An 18,093-nucleotide genomic window follows, 5' to 3' on the forward strand; every position below is an offset into this window, starting at 1 on the left:
GCCATCTTGGCCCCGCCTCTATTATTGATTTTAAAAAACTTAAGTACAGTGTGAGACCTGATATTTCTCTCAGTGACAGTCTATCTTGCATTGTTCCAGCATATTTATTTCTGAGTGGTTAGTCTAATATCTAACACATAAGCTATTCTTTCCATTTTAATGTTATCTGCAGACTCAACAAACCTATCTTCTCTGTATTTTTCTCATTTAGGGATTCTTAACATGAGACCAATGACCTTATAGGGAGGTTTCAGTAGGTCTGAAATCTCCTAAAAATATCTATGAAGTTTTATGGGTATGTATGTGCATTTGTCTGGGGACAAAGAGTATAATTGCCTTTCATTAGATTCTTTTTTTGTGATTTAGGTAAAGGTTTACAGAGCAAATTAGTTTCTTATTAAACAATTAATACACATACTGTTTTTTGATATTGGTTGCCAACCCCATGATGTGTTGACACTCTCCCCTTCTTGATCATGGGTTCCCCATTTCTATTTGTCCAGCTTTCCCGATCCCTCCTGCCTTCTTGTCCTTGCCCCTGGGCTGGTGTGCCAATTTAGTCTTGCATACATGGTTAAGCTACACGTATTATTGTTTGTTTTATACGCCTGTCTAATCTTTGGCTAAAGGGTGAACCTCAGGAGTAACTCCAGTACTGAGTTAAAAGGGTGTCTGGGGGCCATATTCTCAGGGTTTCTCCAGACTCTATCATATCAGTAAGTCTGGTCTTTTTTTTGTGAGTTTGAATTTTGTTCTACAATTTTCTCCAGCTCTGTCCAGGACCCTCTATTGTGAACCCTGTCATTAGATTCTTAAAGGGATCTATAACACATGGAAGTTTAAGACCCTGTTGTCTGATACACTGATGAAAATGTGGATAGGACAGAACCAAAACTTCCTAGAGACGATGGTACCTAAATGATCAAATCATAAGAAATAGTTTTGGATGTACCTGGAAGACTGATATTTAGTAGCAAGGCAAGTTTAATGGATGGAGTACGGGTAGTAGGTGTGACACCACTGGATCCTAAAGTGGGGTTAGGACACTTTAAGGTTATTAGAGCAGAACCTCCAGATGCTTATTATATCTAATTTTACCTCAAACTTTTGGATGTATAGATTTACTCTTCTTTGATAAAGGTACATTAGTAGTCATCTTCTTGGGAAAATCATAATTAGGGTGTCTTTGCTCTCACCTACTAACAGGAAAGTTGGTGGTTCAAATCCACCCAGAGGCTCCACCAAAGAAAGGCCTGGCAATCTGCTTCTGTAAAGGTTACTGTAAGAAAGCCCTATGGAGCAGATGCACTCTGTAACACATGAGGTTGCCACGAGTCAGAATCAACTCCAAGGCAAAGAGTTTGATTTGTTTTTTTTGTTTTGTTTTTTTATTTTGGTTTGTAAAAGGAATAAAGAGAGAGCTGTATTTAGGATCTCCTGAACTGGGATGAACTGCATAAGAGATAAGGCAAAGGGCAAGCATGGGGGAGCCCCTGTGTGCTCTATTGGGCAAGGAGAAGTTGCGCTCAGAATATTCCTGGGGCCACAGGGTGAAGACCTTGACCCAGGCCAGTGCGTATGCTCTGTGGAGGGGTGGGAGCCTCTAGTGTGAGGTGAGGAAGAACCCAAAAAAACCAAACCCAGTGCCGTCAAGTCGATTCCAACTCATAGAGACCCTATAGGACAGAGTAGAACTGCCCCATAGAGTTTCCAAGGAGCGCCTGGCAGATTTGAACTGTTGACCCTTTGGTTAGCAGCTGTAGCACTTAACCACTGTGCCACCAGGGTTTCCAAGGTGAGGAGGAAAAAAATAAGAGGAGGAAGCAGGGCTTAAACAGTTGCACATGCAGACCATATGGCAATCAAAGGGATCTTCTGGCCCATTGCTCAAATAAATCCATTATCTGATCATACATCCTGATTTTTTGTTTGAATATATTGCTGCTGTACATATGGAGGTATTCAGCTTCACTTGTCTGTTATTGTTGGGACAATTGGGAAAATTTGAATGAGCACTGGATATTAGATGATATTGTTATTGTTGTTGTATTGGAATTATTGTTACCTATCTTAGGTTTTTTTTTTTTTTATCTTAGGTTTAATAATGGCATTGTAGTTATATAGGACAATATGCTTAATTTTAGGAAATGAGTGAAACATTTAGGGGTGAAGTGTCTTAATTTCTGCAACTTCCAAATGTAAGCAAAAAAAAAAACTCTAAACAAAAAACAAGTGTGTGTATGTAGAGAGATACGTAAACAAGACAAAATGTTAGCAATCATTGAATCTAAGTGGAAGGTACATGGGTGTTCATTTTACTATTTTTCTGTTTTCTGTATGTTTGAAATTTTTCATAATTAAAAGTTATAGGAAAAAAAATCCAAGTGTCTGTTACTCAAGTAAATATTTTTTCTCTGAAATTGGCAAAGACTGAATATAGTAATGAGGTGAAATTATTGACATACTTGAGAAAAATGGAACCACAAACTACCCAGCTAATCAGACATCTGCCGAGGGTGAGAAAATGGCAGAAAAGCCAGCCAACTTCAACATTTTAACTGATAGAAGCCTAAGACAAATACCTTTTTTTCCAGGATGTTGTTAGGAATATTTGACACCATGTCAAAGAAAGTACAGGGTAGATTAGGCACATAGAAAGTGCTAGTAAATATTATGATATAGATGAATTGGAGTACCAGGTGATTAAGGAGACTTTTTTTTTTTTTAACAATTAACCTTTCTTTCATATACTTTATTTCTTTGGAGAATCATGGTGTAGGCAAGGTAGATGATCAAATGGTCATTTTATAGTTGTTGAGGGTGATAAGATTGTTGAGTGGCAGACACAGAGCTAGAACCAGAACTTTTAACCTCCTACTCCAGGACTTGTCCACTACAAGCAGGTTTTAGTTCCAGTTACCACAATAGATAATTATTTAAGCCTATCAACAGTGACTGTGTTTTGAAATCTTTGTATTTCTAGTCATCTAGATACTCAGTTAAAGAGGCCATTTTATTTATTCAATTATTTATATCAGTATGGACTTGCGGATATTTATTTCATTCTATGGGTTATAGTCTAGTACTACTGTTATTTATTTAATTGTTAAAGCTATTTCAGAAACTCTGGTGGCTGAGGGATTAAGAGCTATGTCTGCTAACCAAAAAGTTGGCAGTTCAAATCCACCAGGCTCTCCTTGGAAGCTCTATGGGGCAGTTCTACTCTGTGCTATGGGGTTGCAATGAGTCAGAATTGACTTGACAGCAACAGGTTTGGTTTGGTTTTTTGGTAAAACTTTTCAGCTTTGGCCATTGGGAACTCTTTCAGGCTGATTCCTGTGTTCTTTTGACAAGCTCTCATCCCTTTTTGAGCACTTTCTTACTTTTAGTCACCACAAAATGCTCCAGGCTCCTCTTGTGTTTTCCTTGCCCCAGCACTGGAATCAACCACTTCTAGGAATCTTCGTTCCCTTTTTTGTCGAATGGTATTTAGAAACCAAATCTGGGCTCTAGATGTGCTCATTGCTACCAGGGTGTCATTACTTCTAGGCCCTCTCAGTGGTTAGAATTAGGAAATATATGTATCTATACTGACTCATGACATGTATAGACCTCTATGAATTTCTGTATCTAGTTATGATACCAGCTAAAGAGTATTTTATGAAGATTATTTCTATGCCTTTACAACCTAGTATATAGTAGGTTTGCAATAGATATTTGCTGAATTGAATTAATTAGAAAATTAGGGGAACATTTTGATGCACAAAAGTGTTTCAGGATTTAAAGCCAGAGCAAGATACAAATATATTTGACAACTGAAGGGATCTTGTCTTAGATTCAGAAATCAGGGTTCAAAGACCAGCTGTTACTACTTAATAGCCCCTGAATCTGGAGTCAGTTACTTAGCCTCTATAGGCCTAAGCCTTCTCATCTATAAGATGAAAGTATAACTAAGCTAAATGATCCTGAAGGTTCCTTCCAGTCTCGGAACACAAATCTGATCACATCACTCACTTGCCTAAGACATCTTTTCAAATCCAAGCTTCTTCGCTTACAAGTTCTATGGCCTTAGGCGTGTCATCATTTACCTACTGCCATTGAGTTGATGCCAACTCCTAGCAACTTCATGTGCTACGAAGGAAAGCTGACCCATAGGCTTTTCTTGGTCATAATCTTTACTAAAGCAGATCACCAGGGCTTTCTCCCATGCTACTGCTGACTGGGTTCTAACCACTAATCCTTAGGTTAGTTGTTGAGCACAAACTGTTTATGCCACCCAGGGATCTTAAAACATCTTTTAAGGGCAGATATTTCTCAGTTTTAAAAAAAAATCACAATCCATAATAAGAAATATAATTTACAGTACAGCCTGGGGTGTGTGTGTGGGGGTGTGTGTCTGTCTCTGTGTGTGTGTATATGTGCACTTAATATGTGTGTATGTATGCACATATGCATATACATACATACATACGTGTATGTGTGTACGCATATTAGGGATCGGCCTGAGAAAATGTAACAGAGATGCAACTGTGCCTTAAATAAGATAGAAGTTAACTTCGCTTTCACATAACTTGACTTCTCTTTTATAGTCTAGGGGTGGGCAATTCAGGGCTCTAATACTCTCAATACACAGCTTCCAAGTTTGGACCCAAAGTGACTGCTCCAGTTCCTACCATTATATCTGCATCCCAGCCAGTGGGAAGGTGAAAGACACAAAGGCACAAAGACATGCCTGCCCATTCCTTTTAAAAGTAGGACCTCATGCCATTTCTGCTCACATCCCATTGGCCAGAATTTGGTCACATGGTCACACCTGGCTGCAAAAGAGACTGGAAAATGTAATCTCTATCTAGATGGCCATGGGCCAACATTAGAGGAGCCTATCATTAAAATGAAGAAGAGGAGAATGAATTGGTAGAAAATTTGCAGTCTCTGCCACAATATAGAAAACTAAGATATTTCTACAAGATGGTACTCTTAATACAAGAGTCTGTATCCCTATTTTATTCTAGTCTATTTCATTCTATTTCTTTTTCATTTTTTAAAATGCTGGTCTTGACCTACTAAACTGATTTCACGACACAAACCACATTTTGAAAAACATTTCCCAGAACAAAATCCAAACTGCTCAGCACAGCAGGGATATTTCTTCAAGATTTGGCTGCTGCACACTAGCACTGAGGCAATACAACAGAGCTCCTAATTCCTTCGACACACCATCTCATTTCACACCTCCTTGTCTTTGCACTTTCTGTTCCCACCATCTGGGGTGCCTTCTCCCCCTCCCTCTGACCCTTACCCCACCCATCCCTAAATCATTGGCCTGGCAAACCGTCTTCATTTTCCAAAGTGAAACGTGTGTGCCAACTCCTCCAAGAAGGCTTTTCTTATCCGTAAGTTACTTGTGAAGAGTTGACCACCCTCCCGCTTTGTGCTATCTCTGAACCCTTACTAATCCCTTTTGCAATTAATGTACTTAGATGTCAGCTTCCCCTCCTACCTTGTGAGTGCCTCAAAGGTAGGAAAGCAGGTGCCATTCATCTTTGTATCACCAGCACCTTTCTCAAGGCCCAGCACAAAGTCCAGGTTCAATGCATGTTTACTGAATTGACTGGGAGATGGAAGAGTTCTTTCGGAGGAAGGCAAGCCTGCCCTGATTCTCCTAGGCTGAATTACTTCTACCTCTGCTTTGCTCTCACAAAGCTTTCCTTGAACCTCACACACTGCTTTGGTTTGGTTAACTGCAAGGACTCTGGAACCAGGCTGCTTGGATTCAAATCCCAGTGCTGCCACTTCCTGTGTGACCCTGGGCAAGTAACTTAACCTCCCTGTGTCTTAGTTTCCTTATCTGTAAAATGGGAAAAACAATACCATTTGCTTCATCATATTGCTGTGAGAATTACATTAGTCCATTCATGCAAAGTATTTGGAGCAGTGCCTAGAAAATAGTCAGCATTAGTTATTATGATCTGTCTACATATTTTGCTCCATTAAACTCTAAGCACCCTCAGTGCTTTTTTAAATTTTATTTTATTTTTTGTTGTTTCTGAGAATATACACAGCAGAACACAGGCCAGATCGACAATTTCTACATGTACAATTCAGTTACATTGTTTACATTCTTCTTCGGTGCTTTTATAGAGGCTGTACTCGGAGTAAAACTTACTGCCGTCAAGTCAATTCCAGTTCATGACAACCCTATAGAACAGAGTAGAACTGCCCATAGGGTTTCCAAGCTGTAAATCTTTACAGAAGCAGACTGCCACATCTTTCTCCCATAGAGTGGCTGGTGGGTTTGAACCACTATCCTTCTGGTTAGCAGCCGAGTACTTTAACCACAGCACCACCAGGGTACTCATAGTAAACCTATTGCTGTCAAGTTGATTCTGACTCATAGCGACCCTATAGGACAGAGTAGCTCCATTAATATTGACTGTTAATGGCAGGTCACCAAAATGACTGTCCTTCTGGCCCACAGCTATAAGAGGGACCCTGGAAATCAAGACTAGGATCACTTCCATACCTGTCTAAAAATAAAACAAAACACCAAACCTGTTGCCGAGTCAATTCTGACTCACAGCACCACTATAGCTGACTAGCATGTGGCAGTTATAATAAAGGACAGGTTACTGAACATCTAACCAAACATAACATACTCAGGGAAAGACAGCCAGAGGAAAGCAAGCCTGCCACAGCTTCTTCAAGTAAGGCAGACAAAGGAAAACTTGTGGAATTGTTAGTTAAGACCACCAACAGTTCTTTGACCAAATATGAACTACCTCAAGGTGAGGGGAAATATTTCATTATGAGTAGGGAATTGGCTGTGCCCTGAGAAACAGAGGTTAGGGTTAGGTGGGTGCTTTTCTGCCTAAGGGCGAGGTCTCCCAGGGATGTGAGCTGCTCCTCCTATATCCACCACCCCCATATCACTCAGGACCAGTTACAGGGAACCAGAGACCACTCCAGGTATTTAAAGCAGAAGGAGCTTGAATACAGGGAGTTGGTCCTTTCAAAATCATTGGAAGGGCAGGAAAGGCTGTGTAGAGACTATTGATCTGACCCCCCAGGAGAGCTGCTGCCACCACCCCCATCAGGAAAGTGGGGATCCGGAGGCTGCCGTAAGGGCTGTTAATTTCGAGAAAACACCACTGCAGCATCAACCCAGGGATCAGGAAGCTGCAGTGCCCACACAGCTAATGATTGAACACTGGAGCGTTGCTGGAGAGAAACATGGTGTCTCCATGACCTTGTTTGCCAGAAGCAAAGTCAAAGGCAGCAGGAAGATGGCCTCTGCCTCAGTTTTACCTTCCCAAGTTCACCCTCCACATCCAGCCTCTGGGATGGCAGCTGCAATGGCCTCTGGAACATTTGGTTTTAGCTTTCTGCTCTGAGGCACAGGAAGGCACACTAGAGGGGATGAAGTGGACATAGGACCAACTGATCTGCTCTATCCTTCATGTCCCCACTCACTGTGCTCCTGTCCCTGGCTTTCTGACTGTCCTTTGAACACACCAAACTTGTTCTTCCCTTAGGGCCTTTGCACTTCTTGTTCCTTCTGCTTGTGTTGTCCTTTCCACAGGTCTTCTCAGGCCTATTCAGCACTACCTCTCTAAAGAGACATTCCTTGTCCAAAGGCCTCCTGGTTGCCCTCTCTATCCCCTCCAAGATCTGTTCCTGACTCAATCATTCACAAAACAATGGAATTCCTAGGATTGGCGTAGTCTTATCATCTGAGATAAAACTCTCTACCTTGTTTTATTTTCTCCATAGCACCTATCACTAGCTGAAATTACACACAGACACACGCACACACATTCACTTGCTTATCTTCTATCCTGTCTCCTTAGAATGTAAATTCCATGAACACAGAAACTTGATCTGTTTACTTCATCCCTATAGCTCCAACCTCTAGAACAGAGCTTGATGTATAGTATGTGCTCCATGAATATTTGTCAAATGAATGAACCGCTGAGAATAGAGAAAACATAGCACCTTGGACTTCACTCTGTTCTCTGACTTATCGCATACTATTGTAACTACTTCCTTACATACCCCCTTCTTGATTCAGGGCCAAGGCTGCATCTTGCTTTTTATTTCACCTTCCTTCTTAGTACAATAGGTGGTATATAGTTGATACTCCATGCAATCTGATGAACGAAGGGAAGGAAGGAAGGAAGGGAGAGAGGAAGGAAGGAAGGGAGAGAGGAAGGAAGGAACAAGGGAATGAAGGAAGGAACAAATGAAATAATGAAGGAAGGAAAGAAAATGCTTGGGAAACCTAGGTGTGTTCCAGGATGTCGGATGGTGGGGGAGGAGGTGATTATTGTAAGAAAGTGATTAAATGCCAAGTAAAACAGTCTTAATCAGGCCAGAAAATGCAAGAGATCCTTCTCAGAGGCTTAAGGGTGGGTCGGGTGTGGTGGCCTGAGATCAGGGGTAGCAGGCGGGAGGCCCAGCCCATGCAGAGGAAGATGTAGGGAGCTGAGAAAGTCCTTGAAAAGGAGCTGCAAAGTGTCCATTGGCAGAGTCGATAGGACCTCTAGTTGCTTGGATACTTTTTATAGCTACTTTCTCCCAATCCTCCTGAAAGGGATCCTTTATTTCTCTTAAAAGTGTTTGAGAAGCAAACTGACTTCAAGTTCTGTTCTCCATCATGTCACTCATACAATACATCTTGTCAATGTCACACTGTTGGGGAGAGAGAAAAATCAAGCCTTTCCTTTTAAATAAATTCTAGTGTTGCCCTTCGTGGGATAACTGAAAGGGAAAGGCAGTCTTGGCAGGAGGCAGAGATTTTCGAAAAGCATAAAGCTTGAAAACAGTTTTTGATCTTTCTATATCTTTAATAAACAAAAAAAAAAAAAAACCTGTTGCCATGGAGGTGATTCTGACTCATAGTAACCCTATAGGACAGAGTAGAACTGCCCCATAGAGTTTCCAAGAAGTGCCTGGTGGATTTGAACTGCCAACCTTTTGGTTAGCAGCCGTAGCTCTTAACCACTATGCCACCAGGGTTTCCATATCTTTAATAGGTAAGTTTATTTCTGACAATCACCAAGTAATTGTTTAATTCAGGCTTTTACACATGCACACAGACACACATACAAACACACATGCACTTAAACACACACAAACACAACACACACATATACGCATGTGCACACAAACATATACAAGCACATACATACACAAGTACAGAACTAGAGATACACAAACATACACAAACACACATGCACATAAACACAGGCACACATACGTAGCACACAGCATACACCAACAGGTACACAAACACACATACACAAATACTATACCCGCAAACACACACATATAAAGCCCTTGCCTATGAAACAAAATCAATATGACCAGAAGGCATTTGCAAAACCTACTTCCCAGGGGAGCCCTGGTGGTGGAACGGTTAAGAGCTCAGCTGCTAACCGAAAGGTTGGTAGTTTGAATCCACCACCTGTTCCTTGGAAACCCTCTGGGGCAGTTCTACTCTCTCCCATAGGGTCGCCATGAGTAAGAATCGACTCGACAGCAATGGGTTTGGTTTTGGCTGATTTCTCAGGGAAGAAAATAATTGTTTATTTTTAGGAAAAAATTCGAAGCATCTATACAAGTTCTATTTTACTAAAAACTGATGAGGGGAAGAAAGGGAAGAGAAAGGACACTGAGGAGGTTTCACTGAGCAGCTCCCCCAGGTGAAAATACGTCTGGAGAGTGAGGAGCTTGGCCTTCATCTCCATGGCAGCCTCGCCCAGGGACCTGCTGTCAAGGGTCTTCACAAAACACTTGTTGGGTGGGCAAATTGAAGAAAAAAAGCAAAACGCCAGGAAAAGACCAACAATCAGAAGCGACTGAAGAACGGAAAAAAGATGAGCCTAGGAGGGCTTTGAAGGCCAAGAACAGTAGCGATAGATGTGGGGAGCCCAGCGGAAGGGAAACAAAGAAAATGGAGTCCAAAGGCTGTGAGGGAAAAAGAAGTGCAGATCATGAAACCCCCAGGGAAAAGCCAGCACAGAATGAAACTTGTCCTGTGTGGAAAGTGGCTGATAGAAGAAACCCGAAGTTCCAAGTGGCAGTGGTCAGGTGGGAAAGATGCTCAGAAAGACTCAGTGGTTGTGTACTAAGAGCAAGAGCCTTCTGGGAGCAGCCTGCAGAGACCATGGGAAAAAACAGAGGTCTTTTTCTCTCTGGGGAAGTTCCGTGTCTGCTTGCTTCCTCTTACACCATCGTCTGCGTCCCACACAGAGCCCCTTCCTTCACTGAGGTGGAAACAACCGATAAGAGCTTATAGCTTTACTATTCCAGGGTTATCTGTATCTTCTCAAGTTCCTACCCTCCTCTCTCCTTTTCTCCCTTCTCAGGGCTGAATCATACTCTCTTCCAGGAGTCAGCTTAAATGTCTCCTTCAGGAGGACCTCCTTGATTCTCAGCCCTCCAAGAATGAGTCAGGGATTTCTCCTGTGGGCCCCAGTCTCCCCCCAACACCTATCATACTGGGTCCAAATGGCTCAAATAACAGCTTTTCACTAGGCTGGAAGCCTTTTGGAATATAGACTATTTCCTTCCAGGGTATTCCCCTAGTTCCTAGCTCAGGACCTCCAAACAGTAAACACTCAGTAAACATTGTGAAGGAAAAGAAGAAGGAAGTCTGAAGGATCTTCACAAACCGGAGGTGTCAGGGTGGCTGACAGCGCTTAGAGTATTGCTCTTCTAGGGGACACCTGCACTGTTAGAAAGGCTTGTTTCAGGCTTGGTCAGATGCGGCTAGGAGATGAGGTGGTGTTTCTAGCGTCGGTAGCTCGTTGCAAGGGAAAAGGATTAGGGAAGGAGGAAAGGGGTAAGGAAGCTGAAATCTTACCCTTTGCAAATATTTTCGCACCCTTAACTATCTCTGTTCTTCACCAGAAACTCCAGAAATGAGCGAGAGAAGAAAGAAGCAGAAAGAGGCTGAAAGAGGAGGTGCAAGGCAGTAAGAATTTGCTCCTCACCAGCCCATTCACTATAACCAAGAAAACAAGAAACAACAGGACATCCTGTTCTGCTGAGGCTCTGTGTGCATTCATTCCACAAATATTTATGAAGCGCCTGCTATGGGCTAGGTGTTGTTCTAGGTGCTGGGAAAACAGCAATGAAGAAAATCTGCTGATCACGTTTTTGGGGGGTGGGAAGGTAATTATATACAGTAAATCAGGTGATAATACCTGTTATGTAAAACAAAATAGGGTTATATGTGGGATAGAGAGGAAAGGGCTTGGGAGGGGCTGTTTCACACAGGTTGGTAGGGAAGGCCTCTCTAATAAGGCCCTTGTAATAAGCTTTTGAGCAGAGACGGAGGAAGCAGTGGAGGAAGCCAGTGGCTATCCAGAGTAAGAACATTCCAGGCTGAAGGAACAGTAAGTGCACGGGTCCTGAGGCTGGAGTGTGCTGAGTGTGTACTATTAAGAGGAACTGCAAAGACACTAGTGTGGCTGGAGTAGAGCGAGGGAGGACAAAGTGGTTAGAAAGGAGACCAGAAGGATGACAGGGGACTGGATCATTTGTTGTTGTTGTTAGGTGCCATTGAGTCAGTTCCAACTCATAACGACCCTATGCATAACAAAATGAAACACTGCCTGGCCCTGCACCATCCTCGCAGTTGTTGCTATGCAGGAGCCCACTTTTGCAGCCACTGTGTCAATCGATCTCTTTGAGGGTCTTCCTCTTTTTTGCTGACCCTCTACTTTACCAAGCATGATGTCCTTCTCCAGGGACTGATCCCTCCTGACAACATGTCCAAAGTATTTGAGATGTAGTCTCGCCATCCTCGCTTCTAAGGAGCATTCTAGTTGTACTTCTTCCAAGACAGATTTCTTCTTTCTTTTGGCAGACCACGGTATATTCAGTGTTCTTCACCGCAATCAAAAGGCATCAATTCTCCTTTGTCTTCCTTATTCATTGTCCAGCTTTTGCATGCATAGGAGGGGATTGAAAACACCATGGTATAGGTCAGGTGCACCTTAGTCCTCAAGGTGACATATTTGCATTTCAACCCTTCAAAGAGGTCTTTCGGGGCAGATTTCCCCAATGCAATGGGTCCTTTGATTTCTTGACTGCTGCTTCCGCGGGTGTTGGTTGTGGATCCAAGTAAACTGAAATCCTTGACAACCTCAATCTTTTCTCTGTTTATCATGATGTTGTTTACTGGTGCTGTTGTGAGGATTTTTGTTTTCTTTATGTTAAGGTATAATCCATATTGAAGGCTGTGGTCTTTGATCTTCATTAGTAAGTGCTTCAAGTCCTTTTCATTTTCAGCAAGCAAGGTTGTGTAATCCCATAACAAAGGTTGTTAATGAGTCTTCCTCCAATCCTGATGCCCCATTCTTCTTCATATAGTACAGCTTCTTGGATTATTTGCTTGGCATACAGATTGAATAGGTATGGTGAAAGGATACAACTCTGATGCACACCTTTCCAGACTTTAAACCATGCAGTATTCCCTTGTTGTGTTCGAACAACTGTCTCTTGATCCACGTACAGATTCCTCATGAGCACGAATAAGTGTTCTGGAATTCCCATTCTCCACAATGTTATCCATAATTTGTTACGATCCACACAGTCAAATGCCTTAGCATAGTCAATAAAACACAGGTAAACATCTTTCTGGTATTCTCTGCTTTCAGTCAGGATCCATCTGACATTGGCAATGATATCCCTGGTTTCACGTCCTCTTCTAAATTCAGCTTGAATTTCAGCAGTTCCCTGTGGATATACTGCTGCAGCCACTTTTAAATGATCTTCAGCAAAATTTTGCTTGCAAGTGATATTAATGGTATTGTTTGGTAATTTCTACATTGGGTTGGGTCACCTTTCTTGGTGGCCAGGTAGCTGTCTTCCAAGTTTCTTGGCACAGACAAGTGAGCACTTCCAGTGCAGCATCCATTTGTTGAAACATCTCAGTTGGTATTTCATCAATTCCCAGAGCCTTGTTTTTCACCAATGCCTTCAGTTCTGCTTGGACTTCTTCCTTCGGTACCATCTGTAACCTCCTGAAATGGCTGAACATTTTTGGTATAGCGACTCTGTGTATTTCTTCCATCTTCTTTTGACGCTTCCTGTGTCATTTAATATTTTACCCATAGAATTCTTCAGTATTGCAACTTGAGGCTTGACTTTTTTCTTCAGTTCTTTCAGCTTGAGAAATGCTGAACGTGTTCTTCCCTTTTGGTTTTCTATCCCTAGTTCTTTGCACATGTTATCATAATGCTTTACTTTGTCTTCTCAAGCTGTCCTTTGAAATCTTCTGTTCAGCTCTTCATCATTTTTTCCTTTTGTTTTAGCTACTCGATGTTTGAGAGCAAGTTTCAGAGTCTCTTCTCACATCCATTTTGGTCTTTTCGTTCTCTCCTGTCTTTTTTTTTTTTTTTTAATTGTAATTTAGATGAAGGTTTACAGAACAAACTAGTTTCTCATCAAACAGTACAGACATTGTTCTGTGACATTGGTTAACAACACCAGATGTGTCAACATTCTCCCTTCTCAACCCGGGGTTCCCTATTATCAGCTTTCCTGTTCCCTCCTGCCTTCCAGTCCCTTCCCCAGGGCTGATGTGCCCCTTTAGTCTTGTTTTGTTCAATGGGCCTGTCCAATCTTTCACTGAAGTGTAGACATCAGCAGTGACCTCATCATTGAGCTGAAAGGGTGTCTGGGGGCTATGAGCTTAGGTTTTCTCCAGTCTCTGTCAGGCCAGCAAGCCTGGTCTTTCTTTTTGAGCTAGAATTTTGTTCTACATTTTTCTCCAGCTCTGTCGGGGACCCTCTATTGTGACCCCTGTCAGAGAAGTTAGTAGTGGTAGCCAGGCACCATCTAGTTGTACTGAACTCAGTCTGGTGGAGACCATGATAGATGTGGTTCACTAGTCCTTTGGATTAATCTTTCCCTTGTATCTTTAGTTTTCCTCATTCTTCCTTGCTCCCAAAGGGGTGAGACCAGTGGAGTATCCTAGATGGCTGCTCACAGGCTTTTAAGACCCCAGATACTACTCACCAAAGTAGAATGTAGAACATATTCTTTATAAACAATGTTATGCCAGTTGAGCTAGATGTTCCCTGAGATCATGGTCCCCACAGCCCTCAGCCCAGTAATTCAGTCCCTCAGGGAGTTTGGTTGGGCCTATGGAGCTACCATGACCTTGCCTTGTACAGGTTGTGCTGGCTTCCCCAGTATTGTGTACTGTCATACACTTCACCAAAGTTTCCACTTAACTATTGTCTATCAAGTGTTTTCCCATCTCCATCCCTCCCCTCCCTCATAACCATCAAATATTTTTTCCTTTTTGTATGTAAACCTTTCATAAGTTTTTACAGTAGTGGTCTCATACAATATTTGTCCTTTTATGATTGGTTTAATTCACTCAGCATAATGCCCTCCAGATTCATCCATGTTATAAGATTATTCACAGATTCATTGTTGTTCTTTATCATTGCATAATACTGCATTGTGTATATTACCACAGTTTGTCTATCCATTCATCTGTTGATGGGCATCTAGGTTGTGTCTACCATTTTGCTATTGTGAACAATGCTGCAATGAACATGGGTGTACAGATGTCTATTAATGTGGCTCTTATGTCTCTAGGATATATTCCTATGAGTGGAATTGCTGGATCATATGGTATTTCTATTTCTAGCTTTCTAAGGAAGCACCATATCATTTTCCAAAACGGTTGCATTTTTTTCTGTCTTTTTAATGACCTCTTGCTTTCTTCATGTCTGATGTCCTTGATGTCATTCTACAACTCATCTGGTTTCGGTCATTAGTGTTCAACATGTCAAATCTATTCTTGAGATGTTCTCCAAATTCAGGTGGAATATACTCAAGGTGGTACTTTGGCTCTTGTGGACTTGTTCTAATTTTCTTCAGTTTCAACTTGAACTTGTATGTAAGTAATTGATGGTTTGATCTGCAGTCGGCCCCTGGCCTTGTTCTGACTGATGATGTTGAGCTTTTCCATCGTTTCTTTCCACAGAAGTAGTCGATTTGACTCCTGTGTATTCCGCTTGGTGAGGTCCATGTGTATAGTCACTGTTTATGTTGGTGAAAAAAGGTATTTGCAGTGAAGAAGTCATTGGTCTCGCAAAATTCTATCATGTGATCTCTGGCATCGTTTCTATCACCAAGGCCATATTTTCCAACTACCTGTCTTTCTTCTTTGTTTCCAACTTTCACATTCCAATCACCAGTAATGATCAATGCATCCTGATTGCACATTCAATCAATTTTAGACTGAAGAAGTTGGTAAAAATCTTCAATTTCTTCATCTTGGCCTTAGTGGTTGGTGAGTACATTGAATAATAGTTGTATTAACTGGTCTTCCTTGCAGATGTAGGTATATTATCTTATTGCTGACAGTGTTGTACTTCAGAATAGATCGTGAAATGTTGTTTTTGATGATGAATGTAACTCCATTTCTCTTCAAGTCATCATTCCCAGGATAGTAGGCCATATGATTGTCCAATTCAAAATGACCAATGCCAGTCCATTTCAGCTCACTAATGCCTAGGATATCAATCTTTATGCATTCCATTTCATTTTTGACGATTTCCAGTTTTCCTAGGTTCATATTTTGTACATTCCAGGTTCCAGTTATTAATGGATGTTTGCAGCTGTTCTCACTTTGAGTAATGCCACATCAGCAAATGAAGGTCCTGAAAGGTTGATTCCATTCATGTCATTAAGGTTAACTCTATGATTTGTAAACATTCACTTAGAGCTCAATAAAATTTATTTAAAAAATAAAAAAAAGGTTGACTCTACTTTGAGGAAGCAGCTCTTCACCAGTGGTATTTTGAGTGCCTTCCAGCCTGAGGGTCTTCTCTTTCAGCACTACATCAGACAACGTTCCGCTGCTATTCATAAAGTTTTCACTGGCTAATTCTTTTCAGAAGTAGACCGTCAGGTCCTTCTTCCTAGTCTGTCTTAGTCTGAAACCTATCCACCATGGGTGACCCTGCTGGTATTTGAATACCAGTGGCATAGCTTTTAGCATCACAGCAACACACAAGCCCCACAGCATGAAAAACTGACAGATGCATGGGGGACTGGATCATTTAGAGCCTAGCATTTAGACTTGGGGTTTTTGCTCTGAGTGGTGGGGAACCCCGGCAGGTTGTGAGTAGAGGAGGAGAAAAGGGATGTGATCTGACTTAGGTTTCAACAGGATCCCTCTGGCTGCTGGATGGAGAATAGACTGTGGAGGGAACAAGGGTATCACTAGGGAGACCAGTTAGGAGGTTGCTACTGCAATAGCCTGGGCAAGGAACGGAGATGGCTTGGATCAGGATGATGGCAGCAGAGATGAAGAGAAGTGGTTGGGTTCTGGATCTACTCTAAAGATGGAACTGATAGGGCTTGCTGATGGGTTGAATAAAGAAAAAGAGAGAACTCAAAGATGACTTCTGGGTTTTTGGCCAGAGCAACTGGAAGGATGGAGCGGGAAAGACTGGGGGGTTAGGGCAGTTATGGGAAAAAATCAAGAATGTAGATGGGGACATGTTTTCAGGCAGCTACTAGGCACTGGAAGGCCCCTAGGTGGCGCAAACGTTTGCAGTTGACTACTAATCTAAAGGTTGGCAATTCGAACCCACCCAGTGGCACCACGGAAGAGTGTCCTGGTGATTCGCTTCTGTAAAGATTGCAGTCAAGAAAACTCTATGGAGCTCAGATCTACTCTGTAACACACGGAGTTGCCATGAGTTGGAATCAACTTGACGGGAACAGTTTGTTTGTTTTTTTGGTTTTACTAGGCACTAACGTAGAGATGTTAAATGTGTCCATTACCTATTGCTACATAGCAAATTACCCCAAACTTAGTAGCTTAAAAAACACACACTTATTATCTCAGTTTCTGTAGGTCAGAAACCCAGACACAGTTTGTATCCTCCGACTGAAGGCTGCGATCAAGGCGTCAGGTGGCAGCACAGTCACCTCAAGACTTGGGGACAGTCTGCTTCTAAGTTCACTCATGTGGCTGTTGGTAAGACTCAGTGCCTTGCAGGCTGTTGCCCAGAGACATCAGTTTCTTGCCATGTGGGCCTCTCTGAAGGAATATTCACGACATGGTAGTTGGCTTCGCTCAGAGTGTAAGGGAGAGAGTGAGAGCGAGAGCAAGCAACACTGAAGTCATCATCTGTTTTTAACCTAATCTTAAAAGCGAAATCGACTCGAGGGCACTGGGTAATCTTAAAAGAGGAGCCCTGGTGGTACAGTGGTTAAACACTCAGCTGCTAACTGAAGATCGGTGGTTCGAACCAGGGCTTCAGATTTGTTAGTTCCAGTTCAAACCCTGCTGAGAATTTGCATTTCTAACAAGTTCCCAGGCGATGTTAATGATGGTGGTTAGAGACTAATTTTGTGAACCACCAGTGGAGCAGTAGTTCTCAAAAGTTATTATACATAAGAATCACCTGGGAATCTTGTTAAAATGTAGATTCTGATTCAGTATATCTGGGGGTGAAAATGCAAATTCTCAGCAGGGTTTTGAGGCCCTGGTTCAAATCCACCTGAAGAAAGAGGTGGCAGCCTACTACCATAAAGATTACAGCCTTGAAGGCCCTATGGGGCAGTTATACTCCGTCCTACAGGGTTGCTATGAGTTGAAATCGACTTGACCGGCAATGGGTTTGGTTTTTTGGTTTTAATCTTGAAAGGGAGCCCTGGTGGCATAGTGGTTAAGAGCTTGGCTGCTAACCAAAAGGTGTGCAGTTAAAATCCACCAGCCACTCCTTAGAAACCCTATGGGACAGTTCTACTCTGTCCCATAGGGTTGCTATGAGTTGAAATCGACTCAATGGTAATGAGTTTAATCTTGAAAGGACAGAGCCCCTTGCAGGTGCAGAGTACTAGCTGAAAGTTGGCAGTTTGAAAACACACAGAGGCACTTTGGAAGACAGGCCTGTGAATTGTTCTGAAAGTCACAGCCTTGAAAGCCCTATGGAGCAGTTCTATTCAGCACAGTAGGGTTTCCATGAGTTGGTATGAACTTGACAGCAACTAACAACAACAACAGCCTTGAAAGTGACACTCCATCACTTGAAGGCGGATCATTGAGAA

The 18,093-nt window shown here is 42.2% G+C and overlaps 1 long non-coding RNA gene across 1 annotated transcript in view; it reads left to right on the forward strand.

Moving 5' to 3' along the window:
- Positions 1–10,987, forward strand: part of LOC126079829 (uncharacterized) — a 32,464-nt gene extending 21,477 nt beyond the window's left edge. The window contains exon 4 of the long non-coding RNA XR_007518254.1: positions 10,912–10,987. This is a non-coding gene — a long non-coding RNA (uncharacterized LOC126079829). The remainder of the gene's footprint in view (positions 1–10,911) is intronic.
- Positions 10,988–18,093: the final 7,106 nt, after the last annotated feature.

The sequence above is a fragment of the Elephas maximus genome, chromosome 1, assembly GCF_024166365.1.
Source record: "Elephas maximus indicus isolate mEleMax1 chromosome 1, mEleMax1 primary haplotype, whole genome shotgun sequence".
Lineage (NCBI taxonomy): Eukaryota > Metazoa > Chordata > Mammalia > Proboscidea > Elephantidae > Elephas > Elephas maximus.